This window comes from Ambystoma mexicanum, chromosome 2p, assembly GCF_040938575.1.
Source record: "Ambystoma mexicanum isolate Mex_15411 chromosome 2p, UKY_AmexF1_1, whole genome shotgun sequence".
Classification (NCBI taxonomy): Eukaryota; Metazoa; Chordata; class Amphibia; order Caudata; family Ambystomatidae; genus Ambystoma; species Ambystoma mexicanum.
In genome coordinates, this window is record NC_090923.1 from 315,077,899 (window position 1) to 315,096,878 (window position 18,980).

General features: G+C 44.6%; 1 protein-coding gene across 1 annotated transcript in view; it reads right to left on the reverse strand.

The window, feature by feature from the left end:
• CHDH (choline dehydrogenase) overlaps positions 1-18,980 on the reverse strand; it is a 1,156,730-nt gene that overhangs the window by 1,128,638 nt on the left and 9,112 nt on the right. The gene's annotated exons all lie outside the window — the stretch shown is intronic.

Sequence of the window (18,980 nt, forward strand, 5' to 3'; positions counted from 1 at the left end):
TATATATATATATATATATAGTGTGTTACATTATCTACTGCTTAACTTCTGTCCCTATGTTATCCTATTGTTGCTATTTCTCACATGGCTTAATTCCTACCTATAAATGCACTTATCTATGTGCACACATTTTGCTGGTTGCTACATATATCATGTTACTAAGGGCACTATGAAGTATTCTCCCTGGTCTTAATGCAAGTAATCACGAAGCAGGAACCACTCCAGACCAGTTAATGTAGAAAAGGAATGCTTATTTATTCAGTCTTTGTTACAGGTAAGGTTAGATGAAGGAGAGAGGTAACTGAGCATCCTTCTGGTTCCTGTATCTCTCCACTTGTGACCAACCGTCACCCAGAGAACTCTCATCATACAACCGTTCTTCATACATCATCACATTCCATTCAGCCTAAAGGCCGACATACACACACCTAGTATCACAGGATCCTACACATCCTCCTCCCTTTAAACAACCAAAAGATAAGCCACAATTGCTGTGCAAAATGATTAGAACAGACATCAACATCCATAAAAATAATAATCCATATACCTTCCGTCCTGACTGCCACCCAGGGCGCAACCACTCACATGAGAGCATAAACTACCCAACTAGCAAAAACTTCTAATAATTCTATCGCCATATATCAGGATATGCCACCTCCTGACCCAACTATCCTATGAAGCACAATGCTTGCTCTTTGCAACAAAAGCAAAGAAAACATCCTAACATTCTGTGTACTGTCCAGTAATCATAACTCCACTGAAATACGAGGAAACATACATGTGAAGACACGCCACCACATCATTTCCCCCAACGGAACATAGAAAAGTAGGAACAGTATAGAAAAAAAGGTACTTACAAGACAAAGATCACACAAAACAAAACTGCAACACAAGGTATTGTTGCATAAAGAAAAACCACAGATAACCACAAGAACAAAAAGTTTCACTATGCCCTACATCCTTATAATAACTGTGAAAATCAGATATACATTTTATCAATAGATACAAACCCTATCTATGTATCAGCTAAGGTGTTCCTATTATGAGAAAGGGGAAATATGTGATTGGTGGCTGGTGCACCGATTGAGGAAAATGAATTCTGACAGGGCTATATCCTCAATTACAGGGCCTAATGGTTTAACCACGTTTAATCGCAAAGAGATTAATGATATCTTTAGGAGTTACTACATGAACTTGCACCGCAACGAACCTGAGATAGCTGGAGTGAGAAAACCTTTCTTTGGGACTCTAGAGACAATGAGGATATCTGAAATTCAACAAATGTCTCTAGAGAAAGAGTGAACGGTTGAAGATTTGAGAAAAGCAATAGGCAAGCTGAATACGGGGAAGTCGCTCGGGACTGACGGCCTTCCAGTTTCATTCCATAAAATGTTACCGAATTCTGCCCTTAATTTAATGAAAGATATGTTCGATTCATTACAAGAGAAAGCCTTATGCCTCATATGAATACTCACGCCATGATATCTGTGTTTCTGAAGAAAGGGAAGGAGGAGAACCTGCCATTGAGTTACCGCCCAATTGGTTTAATAAACACAGACAATAAAGTACTGTCCAAGGTCGTGGCCATGAGGCTGGAAAATGTACTTCCAAAGTTAATCCATGATAACCAATCCGGCTTCATACAGAACATACGAACTTCGGGTACCGTACGTAAACCTATCCAAACAATGTCACAAGCCATGGACTCAAGCGACGATATTGCAGTATTGTCCTTGGATGCCGAAAAGGCTTTTGACTGTGTCAATTGGAACTATCTTTACTCTGTTGAAGTGGGAGATTGGGACAAAAGACTCCCCCCGATCACCTCGCGCCCCTGGCCTAGAGGATCGCGACCAAGACACCCGCCACGAGATGAATTTGCCTACCTACCAGACGACCAAATACCCTGGTACAGGAACATACGATGTGCCCATCAGCCTGCCCACCAGCCTGCCCTGCTCAAGCCGACACCTGCGGCATGGATGAACTCGACTAAACCTTTCAACAGTAAATTAACACTTCGTTAGAGATGCCATGACGACCTAGCCAACTGCCAGAACACCCGTGCAACCATGCACATTGGACACCCCCACACCAATCCACACGAAGAACATATTCAGTGCTATGACGTAGGTGACTGACACACCCACTTACGCGCATTTTTATTATTTTTCACATAGGTTTTTCAAAATGCAGAAACGCAAGACGCACAAAGCATCCATCTAAAATGCTTGCTGAGGCTTCCCCTAACCCTTGCATTGTAATGAAAATACAACAAAGACATGATACTGGATATGAAGCAATGTGATACTGCAACTTAAAGTGCCGTGCATTAAACATCCCCACCTATGCACCAGGCCCAAGTAGGCCGCAAGCAAGAGCCTCAACGAACATTGAACGAGCAAGAGTACAATTGCTGACCCTGCAGAATGAGCCCAGCGAGAACTGACAGCCAAGGGGGCAATGTTGCAACTCACATGCCACAAGCCGAAGCCAAGGTCACACCTGCAAACTAAGCCAGACACACAGTGGAGAATACAACATTAAATGCCAGAATTCTGCCTCAACCACGGTCTCTCCTCACGTGACCAAGCCGAACCTGACAGGGTGCCAGACCCAGGAGGGGGAAGTCGCCTAGGTCCCACGTTTGAGACACAGGCTGCAACAATGAAATGACCCAATGGACACCTACAGCGGTGGGAATAGTCTGCTCTCAGGCATATGAGCAAATCCACGCATTGTCTGCACAAACACATTGTTACATATTGTTGCAAATGACAGGTACACCGCGAGCTGGGAACAACGATGGTCCCAGGCTGGGGGTCTCGCGAGTGGACCAATCAGAACATGGGGCACTCATCACTGACGCCATTAACATTAGCCAATCATTAGGGGTCTTCGTGTAACAATTTTCATGTATCTAGTAGAAGGGGCAACCCAGGTATACCACCTGACTGACCCTTAACCACTAACAGCGTTCTCTATATGTATGCTATACTAACCCTACCACTCGAGGAACCAATCCAGAGTGGCGATAGGTTTTTTGCTAACTTTCCCAGATGACACAAGTAGCGCGTCATACTGAGGCAAAAAGGGGTCTGCGAGTCCCACGAATTTCGAGAGTCAGGACGGACGCGTACGATCCTAGACCCATCCCTTGCCGTTATTCAATAAACAGCAGAACCACCTTGCTTCTTGTGTGTGTCTCATACTCATTTTTGGGATACGCGGAGGAGTTGGGGCCTCCCAGCCCGGAGGTCCGCGGAAGGCCCTGCCGACCCTGGGAGAATCCCCCCGACACTGTGCTGGGCAAAATGGGTCTAGGTGAGAGCTATATATCTTGGATTGCTTTACTGTATGCTAATCCAACTGCAGGCATAAAAAACAATGGATTAAGATTGGATATTTTTAAACTAGAAAGAGGTTCTAGGCAGGGTTGCCCTCTATCCCCGCTATTGTTCATTATTGCAATTTAACCTTTGGCCATCGCTCTCAGGTACGAACAAAGGTTGAGTGGGGTGAGTTGTTGGGGTGTGGAACAGAAGATTTGGTTCTATGCAGACGACCTGCACTTGGTCCTGTGGGATTTGGAGAAGTCATTGCCCATTTTGATGGAACTTCTGTCCAATTTCAATGAAACATCTAGATATAAAATTAACTGAGCGAAATCGGAAGTGATGACTTTCACAATAACGTATAATAAACCGTTGATTACTTCTTTGGGTTTTAGTGGGTGTGCTGAAAGGTTACGATACTTGGGTATTTGGTTAGCACCTAAGATTGAGGACATAGTAGATGAAAATCTAAAGGAGCTTTACATGGAATTCAGACTAGATCTGGAGAGATGAGCGATTCTAAACCTTTTGCTATGGGGGAAAGTAAATGCTCTAAAAATTACCTCTACCCCAAAGATTAATTATGTGCTTGGTATGTTGCTGCTGAGAATTGGCCCACATTACTGGAACGAAGGCTAATGCAGAATTTTATCGTGGACCACAAATCTCCAAGTCTAAAGCTTTGGAAGCTTCATTTACCTCTGGAAAAGGGTGGTCTTGGGGTTCCTAATTTCCACGCTTATCACCTGGTGTTCATGGCTCAATTTTTTGCCCAGTTGCTTAATAACAGTCAAGATGATTGGCCGATTGCGGAGGCAAGGCTTGCAGGGCCATTGATGCCTAGAGCAATTTTATTGAAAGTACTCACTCCCCACAGTACCAATAAAACTCAGAATAAAGGACACATCCCAGTAGGGAATGAGACCACGAGAGTTGATTGTGAGGTTGTCAAAGATGTATATGGTATTCAGCATCCAGAGAACTCTGCTGCCTCAAGAGCGCTCTGGCAAACAGTACAAATACAATGGGCCTCATTACGAGGTGGGCGGTAAGGGATTACCGGCACTGGTAAGGGCACCGGTGCCGGTAATCCCTTACCGCCCTACTACGAGTTCCCTTTGCGGGTCCCGTCCTTAACGCCTCTGGTGAATGGGGAATTACCGCTCCCTCCGACCTCGGAATGGACCAGTAATTGCTCCATCCACCAGACCGGATTTGGAACGATTTTGGAGGCAGCCATGGCGCTAACAGCGCCATGGCTGCCTCCAACCTCGTAATGAGGCCCAATATGTTTTAAAGGGTTACAGAGTAATCAGTGATACATTCTATACAGTCTAAAGGTTACAGTTTCATTGGTTAGAAAGGAGGTGCACATATAGTTCTGTATGGGCTGGCTCAACGGGATTGGCTGATAACTTGGCGGAGGTTGGACATCACGTAATTCAGCTGGGCCGGTCCGTGCAAGGTGAAGGTTAGGCTAGGTTGGAGAGGCGACTGAATCTCACTAACTAATCTGTACACTTATTCTAGACATGCAATAAACAATGAACATCAATATATTTTGAATAAATCTTAGAGATCTGTAAATTACACACACATGATTGCATTGTCATACATTGGGTCATTCATAAGGTGAGGGGGCTGGGGGTCTTGTCTTCTGCAATAACCTGGGGACTGGGCTGGTCTGGCACATCAGGGCGAGGCGAGGAGTGGAGTGGCACATGTTTAGCTTTGGACAGGATATACCGTGACAGGGGTCTGGGTTTATTGGGGGCACTCTGTGGTGGTCAGCCCAGTGGGGGCACACTTCTGTTACAGAATACCTTAGGAGGGCACAGAGTTACACAAACAGTAATTTTCCTAGAATGAGGATGAGGGGTGCAGGAGCAGGTTTGTGGAGATGGATGAGTTACAAGTCATGGTTCAGATCGGTTCACACACAGGACAGTGATCTCAGAGGAAGAGTGATCCGATACATAGTTTTAATTGTAGCAGTTAGCTTCAGCGCATCCATGAGAAAAGGACTTGGGAAGCGCAGAAAAGGTGGGAGCGGTTGGTGCTCGCTGTGCGCGGCACTGCAGAGGGGAGAGGAGACTTCATAGTGCCGAATTGCGGCCTAGTCCAAAGATGGAATCGAGGGCACACAAAATGGAGTCCAAGTGTGTCTTGCAATAGCCCCACCTCTGCTCCAGCCGAGGCCTTATTCCTCATGGCAACAGAAGGGCGATGGAGGCGTCCCTCACTAGTGCAAGAGCAGGTGGTTCATTTCATGTAGAATGTATGGGGGGGCTAATTCGCCCCTTCCTTCCTTATATTATCAACAACGGCAAGACCTGGTTGTAACAAGAATCCCACCACTGAATTTTTGAATAGCTCCTGGAAAAAACTGCTTGGTCTCCTGGGTGTTGATGCATTAAAGGCCCCGGAGGCTTCAATTTGGACTAATGCAGGGATTAAAGATAATGGGAGAAAACTATTTTGGTCAGAACGGTTTTTGCGAGGGGTCAAGTGGATTGGGGACCTTCAATAGGATGGGAAATGGCTTATGGTCAAGGAGGTGAGAGAACAATCTGATATTCCAGGCTTTTCGGCCAAGGACTACCTGCGGTTGAAAAAAGCCATAGGAAAGGTGGATTGGGCAAAAAGGCTAAACTTATTTTTACTATCAAATCCAAAAAGGGCGAGGGTGGTCTGGCGAGCAAGATTTATAAACTGATTGTTGCAGTATATAAAGAGAATGACTGTTTGCGGGAAGAGTGGAGTAGGAGACTGGGCTGTGACATTTCTACAAAACTTTGGTTGAGAATGTGCAAAAACGTCAACCTCTGCTCAATTAGTCTAAGTGAAAGTTCCAGGCAAATTCACATTTTGAACAGGGTCTATTGGACACCAGAACGTTTATGCAAGAGAGGTCTTACTGGCTCCAATGATTGTTGGGGCTGTGTCCACCAGACTGGAACGCTGGAGCACATGATGTGGGATTGCGTGAGAATACATTATTTTTGGCTGGATATTTTTGCAATATGTGAGGAGGTACTTGGCGAGAAAAATGTTTATGACTTTAAAACATTGATCTTGGGTGGAGATGAGTTTCTGGAAGATTTGACCACCACTCAAAAGAAATGGCAACTTAGAGGTGCTGCGATTGGGAAGAAAATGATCCTGCGAGGGTAGAAATCTAGGGTGTCCCCGATTATAGATGACTGGATTGATGAAATGCATAAACTTGCTGACATGGAGAGGATAAACTATAGAAGGGAAAGGAAAGTTTCTCTTTTTGAAAAATAGTGGGGGAGATTTATGGACTTGTATTAGTTTCTGTATATTTTGTGGATAACCGGGGAGGAGGGGAGTGGGGTATGGGAAATGTATATACCATAAGGTTAATGTATATAGTTTAACACTGCTTCAATTTGTTTTGACTTGATCTCCTTTGCTTGTTATCTTTAAATTTGACCAAAATGAAAATAAATAATTTTGAAAAAACATTTTATCAATAGAAGCACTTACACTATTCCATAACTTCACTCAACACTGCTGGCAGCGCTCTACATACCACCCAAATTGCATGACCATACTTCCAAAATGTTAACTAGAATTTCAATGGATCGTGTACTCCTACATGAAACCTGCTGGGAAAGGTGCACCAACCGTATTACCAATTTAATGCTACAAAACTTCCACTTAATTGTTGGTCAGGTACAACACATTAAAACCTGTTGCCAAAATCAGACATCCAAATCACCTCAATAGGATAGGTGCACAAACTGTACAACCATTTTCCAAAACCCAGACTTTCACTTTGCTGGCCAGGTACAAACCCATTGCTACCTGTGTGCAATACCAGACTCCCCAATACTCACAATACCCACACTTCCTTGCAACTGCTGTCCAGGTGCACAAAAGAGCAACCTAGTTACCAATAACCAGACTTCTAATGAACAATAACGCTGGGATAGTCACTAATAGCGCATTATCAAATACTTCGCAAATTTTAAATCACTACCATGCGCTAGAACATCCAGAATTCCTTATCCCTTAACAATGGAACCATTAAGGTATCACACAAAAAATAAACTGTAGGGTTGGCCATTCCCCACAAACTCAACAATTCAACAGTATAAATATGCATGTACTCCTGAAACACATTCATATGCTTTACCAACCTTGCGTGCACACATAACTATGCACACCCCAGTTGTCATTAATTACATCAACACAAAATGAATACAAACATTTAGTCCTCATGACCTGCTAATAGAGAAAACTGTTCCATTGTAGCTCTTAACAGCATCAAATCATAATGTCACATTGTCTGAAGCAAACAGACCCATGATGGTGTTGACTTCAACGTTCCTTAACGGTTGGTATCCACTGGCCACCCAGCAATAAGCCCTTCTCAGACCTCGCAGTGGGGCACAAGATCACTGCATGAGGCGATTGATAACCTCAGTTAACACTGCTATTCTCCATGCTCATTCCCCACACAGCGATGGACTTCAAGTCCCAAGATGCTCTTCTTTGCAAGCACCACAGTGGCTTCAGTTTTAACAGATGCATTCCCTTGCACAATCTCAGAGCTGAGCACAGACTTTTCATGGGTTACAAGAATATATTGGGCCAATGTACTTCACAGTGCCCATTCCCATATAGCTTCTGGGCACAATGTTCTTCAAGTCAGCTCTCTGCAAACAGCATAGACTGCAGGGGGCCACATCTACCAAACCTCCACGGTCATGGGGACAAACAGCTGCTGGCCACTGTGAGGAACCAAAGGGTGTCTCACCCGCTAGTCCTCAGGGACTTATAATCCAGGTGGCAAGGACACAGCCATCGCTTTTGGATCGAGTTTCTGGGGGTGCACCATTGTGGGAGGATCATCACCTTGGTGAGGGGCCTTCGGAGAGTGGGGGTGAGACAACCGATGGTGAGACACAGTATTCCCCCCTTACCCGTACCCATGACCCATCCTATTTTATAGGATTCTCCAACGTTCCAACTCCCCCACCTTTTCTACACAGACACTGGGCAGAGGAAGAGGGCGACTGAGTAAAGAGGCTACCCCTTACATATCTCATTGGACATGTCCCGCTAATAATGTCAGGCAAACTCAGGCACTTGACTTTAATTACATTCATCTGATACCCATTAGCTCTTCCCACACGGAAAGAAGGGGGAACATAGAGACACACTCTGAGGAAGGTGCAACACGAAAAGGAGCAGAACTTCTGGGGCAAAGGCGAACCTACTGGAGCAGAGCAAGTGACAGAGGGATGAGAGCAAAGGGTAGAGAAATCCACCCTACTGATGAGGTCCAACCAGACCGAAACACGTGTCTGGGGTTTCTGTTGGTACTCTTGTTCAGAGGAGAATTGCCTAGCATTTCGGTGCTGGACTGCCCCAGGGCAGGACAAAGACTGATATGTTTGGGATATTTCTTCTCTGTGAAAGATAGTGAGCTAAAGACTCTGGGTAAGTCTCTCGTAACCAGGACTAATGTCTGGCAGAGGGACTCCCAGGACCCCCCTTGTTAATTTGCATGTTCCAGAGGGAGGCCCCAGCCGAAGACATAGAACTACCCCAGCTCATTTCTTTGAAAAATAACTGATCCTGAGGGAGTTAGAGGTAAAGGAGCAAAGCGCTCCAGAGGGGAGGTATTTGCGGAGGGATAGCTGAAGGTATTTTGGACCCAGGCCCCCGAAAGCCTTGTGGACAATGCAGAGGGTTTTGAATTTCAGAGCTGGTGAGATACGATCCCAGGGCTTGAGGCCAAGGACAAGTCTTGCCGTCCTGTTCTGGATAAGTTGCAGAGGGCGGAGGATAGAGGCGGGTAGATTTAGAAAGAGGCTGTTACAATAGTCCAACCTAGAGAGAACCAGAGCTTGGGAGACAGTGAGCTTCTGAGGGAAGGAGAGGAAAGGCAGAGTACCTCTGAGGAGGTGCAGTAGGAGGTTAGACTTTTTAGAGACCTCAGAGATATGGGCAGAGAAGGAAAGTGTAGAGTTAAAGATGACCCTGAGGTTCTTAGCCTCGTAGGAAGGGGTAGGAGGAGGGCCCAGGGAGGCCGGCCAGAGAGTGAGGGAAAAGGATGGTGATGGTGTGCCGATGAGGAGGATCTCAGTCTTGCTGGTATTCAGACAAAGACCATTGGTGGCACACCACTCTTGAATGGGAGTTAGACAGTCCGAGATGAGAGAGGGAGAGGTGATGGCCGAGGGCATCCGGAAAATGAGTTGAATGTCATCAGCGTAGCACTGGAAACTTGAGCAGAAAATGGCAATGCAGTGGGCGAGAGTTGCCAGGTATTGGTTGAAGAGCCAGGGTGAGAGGTTAGACCCCTGGGGAACCCCACAGGTAGAGAGGAAGATAGAGGAAAGAAAGGACCACAGTTGGACCTGGGAGGGTCGAACAGAGAGGAAAGAGGTAAGCCAGGCCATAGCCTGATCAGTGATACCCAGGTTATCACAGAGATGGTTCAGCAGGATGGTGTGGTTGACCGTGTTGAAGGCAAAAGAGAGATCAAGAAGGATGAGGACAGAGGGAATGTTAGAGTCCTGGTTGGAGAGCAGATCTTCACGGATGTTCAGGAGAGCAGTTTCCGTGCTTCTGGCTGCTCTGAAGCCAGACTGGTGGTCATATCATCTGCAATGCACTCCCCATCCCCAATGGAGTCTGCCTGCACTGACCACAGAAGGAAGTCACCTGTGCAGCTACCTGACAATGAAGTATATGTGAGTAGCTGCGTAAATGGCTCATATTGCAAAAGTGTGATGCTGAAAAAATCCTTTCATGTTGCAGTATCTTACTGCACTCCCTAAAGCAAGGCTGTGTTCACCACCACCTCATTCCAAACACAAATGGTTGCCTGTATCACTGCTGCTGCTGTAACAAGTCTAACATTGCCTCCACAAACAATCTGCAAACCTCAGTACCATAGACATTTAAAAGTGTGTGAGATGGAGGAACGTATGGTTATAATGACTCACCGAAATGAGCGAAGGAAAAGGCAATACACTCTGCATACATATGTGTACAATCCACATACCGCTATCATATTGCTCTCATACAAGGCTGCATTGCGTTGCAGGGGTTGTGCCTAAGGCCAACCATCTTGGGTACATTCGGAAGCCTACGGCCTCCACCCATGCTCCCAAAAGCCTAGGCCTTGTCCACAGCCACTACAAGGCAATGGAAGCATGCATGGGAACATATGGCCACGTACCGTAACTGACAAACATACCACAGCCACCGGCACCCCTACCCAAAACCATAACACAATGGGAACCCACAAAAGCAACATAACCACCGGCACCCCTAGCCAATAGCACAACACATTGTCAATACCCTTGTATCATCTGCAAAGCAGTCCCCATTCCCAATGGAGCGTCCATGCAGTCACCACAGAAGGTAGTCGCCTGATGAGACACCACTCACACACCACCGTCCTCTTCAACCTAAACAAATATATCATATGTTCTGCTTTTCATTCCCCCAAACTTTTCTTCCCCTCTTTCACCCACCCGATCCTGAAAAGCATGCTTTGCAACCCTTTCCGGGGCCGCACTGTCCTCCCATACACCGTGGCAGCGTTTTTGCAAACATTTTGATCCATAGCGCGCATCCTCGAGCCAATCACCGGCCGCGTCCAATGTTCGCCGACATCATGGAGCACTGTAAGCCAATTAGACATTAGTCTGCGGAGCGAACAGGGAAATGGGTCCGCAGAGCGGAGCCAAATATCACAATTATTTTGAGACGTACATTTCAGTTCTTTGTAACAAAAGTACTGGTCGGATTTCCACCAAACACACAAAAGCACACTTTCAAAACCAAGCCCCCATCCATCCATTCAATGAAAAAACTGTGTTGCAACTTAACCATAACGTCCCCTTAACAATGTATTTTCATTGAATTTCATAGGTTTTTATTAGTTCAGCTTAACCATAATGTCCCCTTAACAAAGTTTTTTCATTGAATTCCATAGGTTTGTATACTGCAACTTAACCATAACATCCCTTTAACAAAGTTTTTTCATGGAATTCCATAGGTTTATATTACTGCAACTTAACCATAACGTCCCCTTAGCAAAGTTTTTTCATGGAATTTCATAGGTTTTTATTGGTGCAACTTAACCATACATTTTTTTGTTGAATTTCATAGGTTTTTAGTAGTGCAACGTAAACATAACGTCCCCTTATCAAAGTTTTTTCGTTGAAATTCATAGGTTTGTACCAGTGCATACTATTTTCCTACAACTTACTAATATCATATTTACCCAATATAGCAATATATTTTTGCCCATTTTACATATTGTCACCTTAAAACTTTTCCATTTCCCACCGTCTAGAATCATTTTTAACACTTCTATACACTTTTTGCACCAATTTCAACTAGTATTGCATCCGTAGACGTCTACGAACATCTGACTTCATCGCAAAACTTCCGGACAGTGCCACATGACCATACACTGGCGCACGGCATGATGACATGTCCGAGATTCAGTGCGCACTTCACGATAAAATCCGTACTTCACAGACAGTTCGGAACAACATTTGCTACTGATCTAGGAACTTTCAACTTCAAAATTTCTCTTGCACAGCTCCAACACCTATTCCTACTCATCCATTAACAGCCTAGTACACAGTACATACTTTTATCAAAACTGCTATTTATCTTACAATGGAATCAGCTAATGCCATCCTTCCTCCCCAACAGACACACCACTGCTGTAATCAAGGAGCATGAGAAACACTGCCCCCTACCTTGGAAATAACACATGCACAACATTTTCCCCTGTCCACCTGCCCCTCCATATTAGTGTTTGGTGCCTCTTCCATCATTTCCCTCCGCACATTTCGTACTAAGCTCTCTGGCAAACAAACACAAATACATCCAAAAACAATAAAAGAAATGTTCCTTTAGGAACCACCTTTCACAGTTAAAAAATAGAGCTAAAAAAACGTATAGAATCCATCTACTTTATATTTCTCAGTAAAGTACATACACACAATAGGATTTTCCAACATTTACATTTGCATTTTGTGTTATGCTAATGGAAATATTGTGGTGTTTACCCCCCGTTCCAGTGACTGCAACAGTGGATACCTGCCTGGCAGCTCAAGTTATCAGCCCAAGCGAAGCGAGGATGGATAAAGAGGTCTCCGGACCATTATCCCCCCGTTCCAGCCCCTGCAATGGGGGATGAAGGCCAATAGTACCCTAGGTTCCCAAAGCGGAAACCCGGGGTGCTAAAGCAAAGAATTTTCTTCCTACACCGGGATGCCTTCAGTGTCCCAGTGTAGGAAGGATAATCCTTTTCCAAGATGGCTACGATGGAAATGGAAGGCGCGGTTCCGTACAGGGCCCCTCTTCCCTTTCCATGGCAGCCTGCAGAAGGCGAGAAGAGAATCCTATGATCATATTACCACAACTACATTTTTCTTCCCTTTCAAACCTATCCCAATTTATTATAACTTTACCACAAAGCCAGTCCCAGGTGGACATGGCCACTTTAACCCCATATGTTGTCCCTCGTGGTCATGGCCAGTAGCCAGATTGTCTGGATCATGACCTTATTCCATGACCCGAACAATCTGGCCACTGCCCATGGCCATAGGCTACACCTCATTCGCCAAAGGTATATCACTATTTTTTGTACCTACATTGTGACACCTGTCAAAAAATAAAACACGGGCACATTTGCAAAACCATGCTTTCATGTCCTTGTCAATGTTCCTTATACAAGATTGCTGGAAATCCACCCACGTTTAATTTTTTCAAAAGTGTCAAATGTATGCACATACAATAGTCAATGTAACCTAGACCCCACTTGACAAAATCCATTCTGACTTTACGAAAACATATATATCTAGATCTATGATCTTTTTGCAAACCTTTGTGTACATTTGTCAAATGGCACCACATTTATAAGCCTTTACAATATTTAGGGACCCCCCCTCTAATTTTACCCCCGCTTGGCAAAATCCCACCAAACTTTGCAAAAACATTTATATCTAGATCTATTATCAGTTCGCCAAAGTACTTATAGATTTGTCAAATGGCATTCGGTCCCCACTCTAATTTTCCCCCTCTTGACAAAATCACCAAACGTCACAAAAACAATTATATACAGATCTGTTATCAGTTTGCCAAATCGATTGTAAATTCCTCAAATGGCACCTCATTTATAAGCCTTTACATTATTTTGCTACCCCCAATCTAATTTTGCCCCCTCTTCACAGAATCCCACCAAACTTTGCAAACTCATTCGGAAGTCGGTCGGGAATACAAAACACTGGGCCTCATTACACAGTAGGCGGTAACCATGGCGCTACTAGCGCCATGGTTGCCGCCGGTATTTTACCGTGTCCGCCTTGGTGGATGGCGGAATTACCGCCCTACTCCAAGGTGAGCGGGGGCGGTAATTCCCCATTCACCAATGCTCTTCCCCATTCCCATTTTTGCCCCCATAGGGCATAATGGGAATGGGGAAGGTGCTAATTACGGTACCGCAAATTGCGGTACCGTAATTAGCTCCAAGGTCCCTTTGCGGCACCCTACTTTAACGGCTGGTAAAACCAGCCGTTAAAGTCGGGTCCCACAAAGGGAACTCGTAGTAAGACGGTAGGGGTTTACCGGTACCGGTGCCCTTACCGGTACCGGTAAACTCCTACCACCTACCGTGTAATGAGGCCCACTAGCTTTAAATGAAACCGCAATACTCTGCAATTTATAATGTGCTTTTATTTCACAATAAACACTCAGAGAACATCCGCCGATTTCCATATGCAACCACATTTTTTGTTTCTTTCTTGGTTCTCGATACACAAATGTTTATTGTGAGTCACACATTGTTCATTTGGGTATAAGCTCATTGGATGGAGGCACCGTGATTCACAAGGCTTTGGCATAAGCTTGTTGCTACACCACCGTAAACAATGTCACAGTACTCCTTATTGCCAGTACCGCAAAAGGGCATATGGGCCCGGGCGATCATCCCAAAACAGCGTTATGCTCATCCAACCTATGAGGTGTATCATCAACACCTGAAGAAGCCATCAATTTGTATCTGGAAATTATGACATTCACAGTAGGACAGGATGTGGCTGTGTAGAAAACATAACAGAAATGTGTCTCAGTAGCCGCTCTTAAATCTATTCTAATCGATCCATTACTTATGCACTGTGTGAAAAGTAAGGATGAACACAAACGAGAAACTGTGCAAAAACAGAGAAACAACCATGTGCAATGTTGGAGTCAACGATGTGATTGAGAGGTAGTGCTATGCAAGTTGTTTAGCTCGCAATTGGAGGACAATGCAGAAGTTGGCTGAAGAATTCGAACAACACATAGACAGCATTTTAACGTAACATTACCCTAGAATGTTCGTTGGTGGAACCTGTGTGAACACAGCTGTGGACTCCATGCATTTCAGTGCTGGACTGCCCACGTGCCATGGGACAAATACAAGTACACACAGGTTGTTTCTGAGTCTCCTCACCAATTGGCAAAACCAACAAGCCATTGCAGCCATTTCGTATCGAAGCATCCCAAATTCGCCAGCAGTTCTAAATTGTTGTCTGCCTATGTTATTGTTATGCGCTAATAATGCAAGTAGTGTGTGAGATTCCATACCCTGCATACCGAAAGCAATCTCTTGGGCCGGTACTTTAGGGACATATTGTGGAACATCTCCAAATCTCCTGTGTGACAGAATTCTGTGAGTTTCTTCAGATCTCTTGATATAGTTTTATCAAACACGATCTTCTCAAGAGCTTTGTGTGCGGTGAAGATGGAACCAACCACTTTTTCTTGCATTGTGTTTTTTAATATGTTTTACCACGATGTCCGCCGGTCGCTGTCCGCGGATCCAAGATGGCGGGCGTTGCCAAATATCTGACACACTTCACGCTTTTCACCATCCAATCAATGGGCACGTCCGATGTCCGCAGACACCACGTTGCCTTCTAAGCCAATCGGTGTCCGGTCCATGGAGCGAACAGGGAAGTGTGTCCGCAGAGTGGACATAGATATGACCAATTTTTTTAGACCAAATTTTTGGTTGTTTAAAAAAAAACTACTAGACGGATTTTCACCACATTTACAAAAGCACGCTTTCGGGACCAAGCCGCCGCTCCTGTCGCATATTTGGTGAAAATCCGTCCAGCGGTTTGGGCTGTAGGCGTGAGCACAATTATTTCGCTGTTCAGTCTATGGGAAAAAATACATTTTGGGACCCCCTCCTATAACTGTCCCCCCCCTTGACCAAAGCTCACCAAAATGTGCAAAAAAAATCAGAGTGGACCATATACTTTTTTTGCACAGTTTGGTGAGGATTCATCCAGGGAGAGCAAAGTTATAAGTTAGCCAAAAAGTGCTCTTCCTATGGGTTTAGCAACTTAACCATAACTACATGGCCGCTACCGCAAGCCATGTAAATATATATATATATATATATATATATATATATATATATATATATATATATATATATATATATATATATATATATAGTGTGTTACATTATCTACTGCTTAACTTCTGTCCCTATGTTATCCTATTGTTGCTATTTCTCACATGGCTTAATTCCTACCTATAAATGCACTTATCTATGTGCACACATTTTGCTGGTTGCTACATATATCATGTTACTAAGGGCACTATGAAGTATTCTCCCTGGTCTTAATGCAAGTAATCACGAAGCAGGAACCACTCCAGACCAGTTAATGTAGAAAAGGAATGCTTATTTATTCAGTCTTTGTTACAGGTAAGGTTAGATGAAGGAGAGAGGTAACTGAGCATCCTTCTGGTTCCTGTATCTCTCCACTTGTGACCAACCGTCACCCAGAGAACTCTCATCATACAACCGTTCTTCATACATCATCACATTCCATTCAGCCTAAAGGCCGACATACACACACCTAGTATCACAGGATCCTACACATCCTCCTCCCTTTAAACAACCAAAAGATAAGCCACAATTGCTGTGCAAAATGATTAGAACAGACATCAACATCCATAAAAATAATAATCCATATACCTTCCGTCCTGACTGCCACCCAGGGCGCAACCACTCACATGAGAGCATAAACTACCCAACTAGCAAAAACTTCTAATAATTCTATCGCCATATATCAGGATATGCCACCTCCTGACCCAACTATCCTATGAAGCACAATGCTTGCTCTTTGCAACAAAAGCAAAGAAAACATCCTAACATTCTGTGTACTGTCCAGTAATCATAACTCCACTGAAATACGAGGAAACATACATGTGAAGACACGCCACCACATCATTTCCCCCAACGGAACATAGAAAAGTAGGAACAGTATAGAAAAAAAGGTACTTACAAGACAAAGATCACACAAAACAAAACTGCAACACAAGGTATTGTTGCATAAAGAAAAACCACAGATAACCACAAGAACAAAAAGTTTCACTATGCCCTACATCCTTATAATAACTGTGAAAATCAGATATAGATACAAACCCTATCTATGTATCAGCTAAGGTGTTCCTATTATGAGAAAGGGGAAATATGTGATTGGTGGCTGGTGCACCGATTGAGGAAAATGAATTCTGACAGGGCTATATCCTCAATTACAGGGCCTAATGGTTTAACCACGTTTAATCGCAAAGAGATTAATGATATCTTTAGGAGTTACTACATGAACTTGCACCGCAACGAACCTGAGATAGCTGGAGTGAGAAAACCTTTCTTTGGGACTCTAGAGACAATGAGGATATCTGAAATTCAACAAATGTCTCTAGAGAAAGAGTGAACGGTTGAAGATTTGAGAAAAGCAATAGGCAAGCTGAATACGGGGAAGTCGCTCGGGACTGACGGCCTTCCAGTTTCATTCCATAAAATGTTACCGAATTCTGCCCTTAATTTAATGAAAGATATGTTCGATTCATTACAAGAGAAAGCCTTATGCCTCATATGAATACTCACGCCATGATATCTGTGTTTCTGAAGAAAGGGAAGGAGGAGAACCTGCCATTGAGTTACCGCCCCATTGGTTTAATAAACACAGACAATAAAGTACTGTCCAAGGTCGTGGCCATGAGGCTGGAAAATGAACTTCCAAAGTTAATCCATGATAACCAATCCGGCTTCATACAGAACATACGAACTTCGGGTACCGTACGTAAACCTATCCAAACAATGTCACAAGCCATGGACTCAAGCGACGATATTGCAGTATTGTCCTTGGATGCCGAAAAGGCTTTTGACTGTGTCAATTGGAACTATCTTTACTCTGTTGAAGTGGGAGATTGGGACAAAAGACTCCCCCCGATCACCTCGCGCCCCTGGCCTAGAGGATCGCGACCAAGACACCCGCCACGAGATGAATTTGCCTACCTACCAGACGACCAAATACCCTGGTACAGGAACATACGATGTGCCCATCAGCCTGCCCACCAGCCTGCCCTGCTCAAGCCGACACCCGCGGCATGGATGAACTCGACTAAACCTTTCAACAGTAAATTAACACTTCGTTAGAGATGCCATGACGACCTAGCCAACTGCCAGAACACCCGTGCAACCATGCACATTGGACACCCCCACACCAATCCACACGAAGAACATATTCAGTGCTATGACGTAGGTGACTGACACACCCACTTACGCGCATTTTTATTATTTTTCACATAGGTTTTTCAAAATGCAGAAACGCAAGACGCACAAAGCATCCATCTAAAATGCTTGCTGAGGCTTCCCCTAACCCTTGCATTGTAATGAAAATACAACAAAGACATGATACTGGATATGAAGCAATGTGATACTGCAACTTAAAGTGCCGTGCATTAAACATCCCCACCTATGCACCAGGCCCAAGTAGGCCGCAAGCAAGAGCCTCAACGAACATTGAACGAGCAAGAGTACAATTGCTGACCCTGCAGAATGAGCCCAGCGAGAACTGACAGCCAAGGGGGCAATGTTGCAACTCACATGCCACAAGCCGAAGCCAAGGTCACACCTGCAAACTAAGCCAGACACACAGTGGAGAATACAACATTAAATGCCAGAATTCTGCCTCAACCACGGTCTCTCCTCACGTGACCAAGCCGAACCTGACAGGGTGCCAGACCCAGGAGGGAGAAGTCGCCTAGGTCCCACGTTTGAGACACAGGCTGCAACAATGAAATGACCCAATGGACACCTACAGCGGTGGGAATAGTCTGCTCTCAGGCATATGAGCAAATCCACGCATTGTCTGCACAAACACATTGTTACATATTGTTGCAAATGACAGGTACACCGCGAGCTGGGAACAACGATGGTCCCAGGCTGGGGGTCTCGCGAGTGGACCAATCAGAACATGGGGCACTCATCACTGACGCCATTAACATTAGCCAATCATTAGGGGTCTTCGTGTAACAATTTTCATGTATCTAGTAGAAGGGACAACCCAGGTATACCACCTGACTGACCCTTAACCACTAACAGCGTTCTCTATATGTATGCTATACTAACCCTACCACTCGAGGAACCAATCCAGAGTGGCGATAGGTTTTTTGCTAACTTTCCCAGGTGACACAAGTAGCGCGTCATACTGAGGCAAAAAGGGGCTTGCGAGTCCCACGAATTTCGAGAGTCAGGACGGACGCGCACGATCCTAGACCCATCCCTTGCCGTTA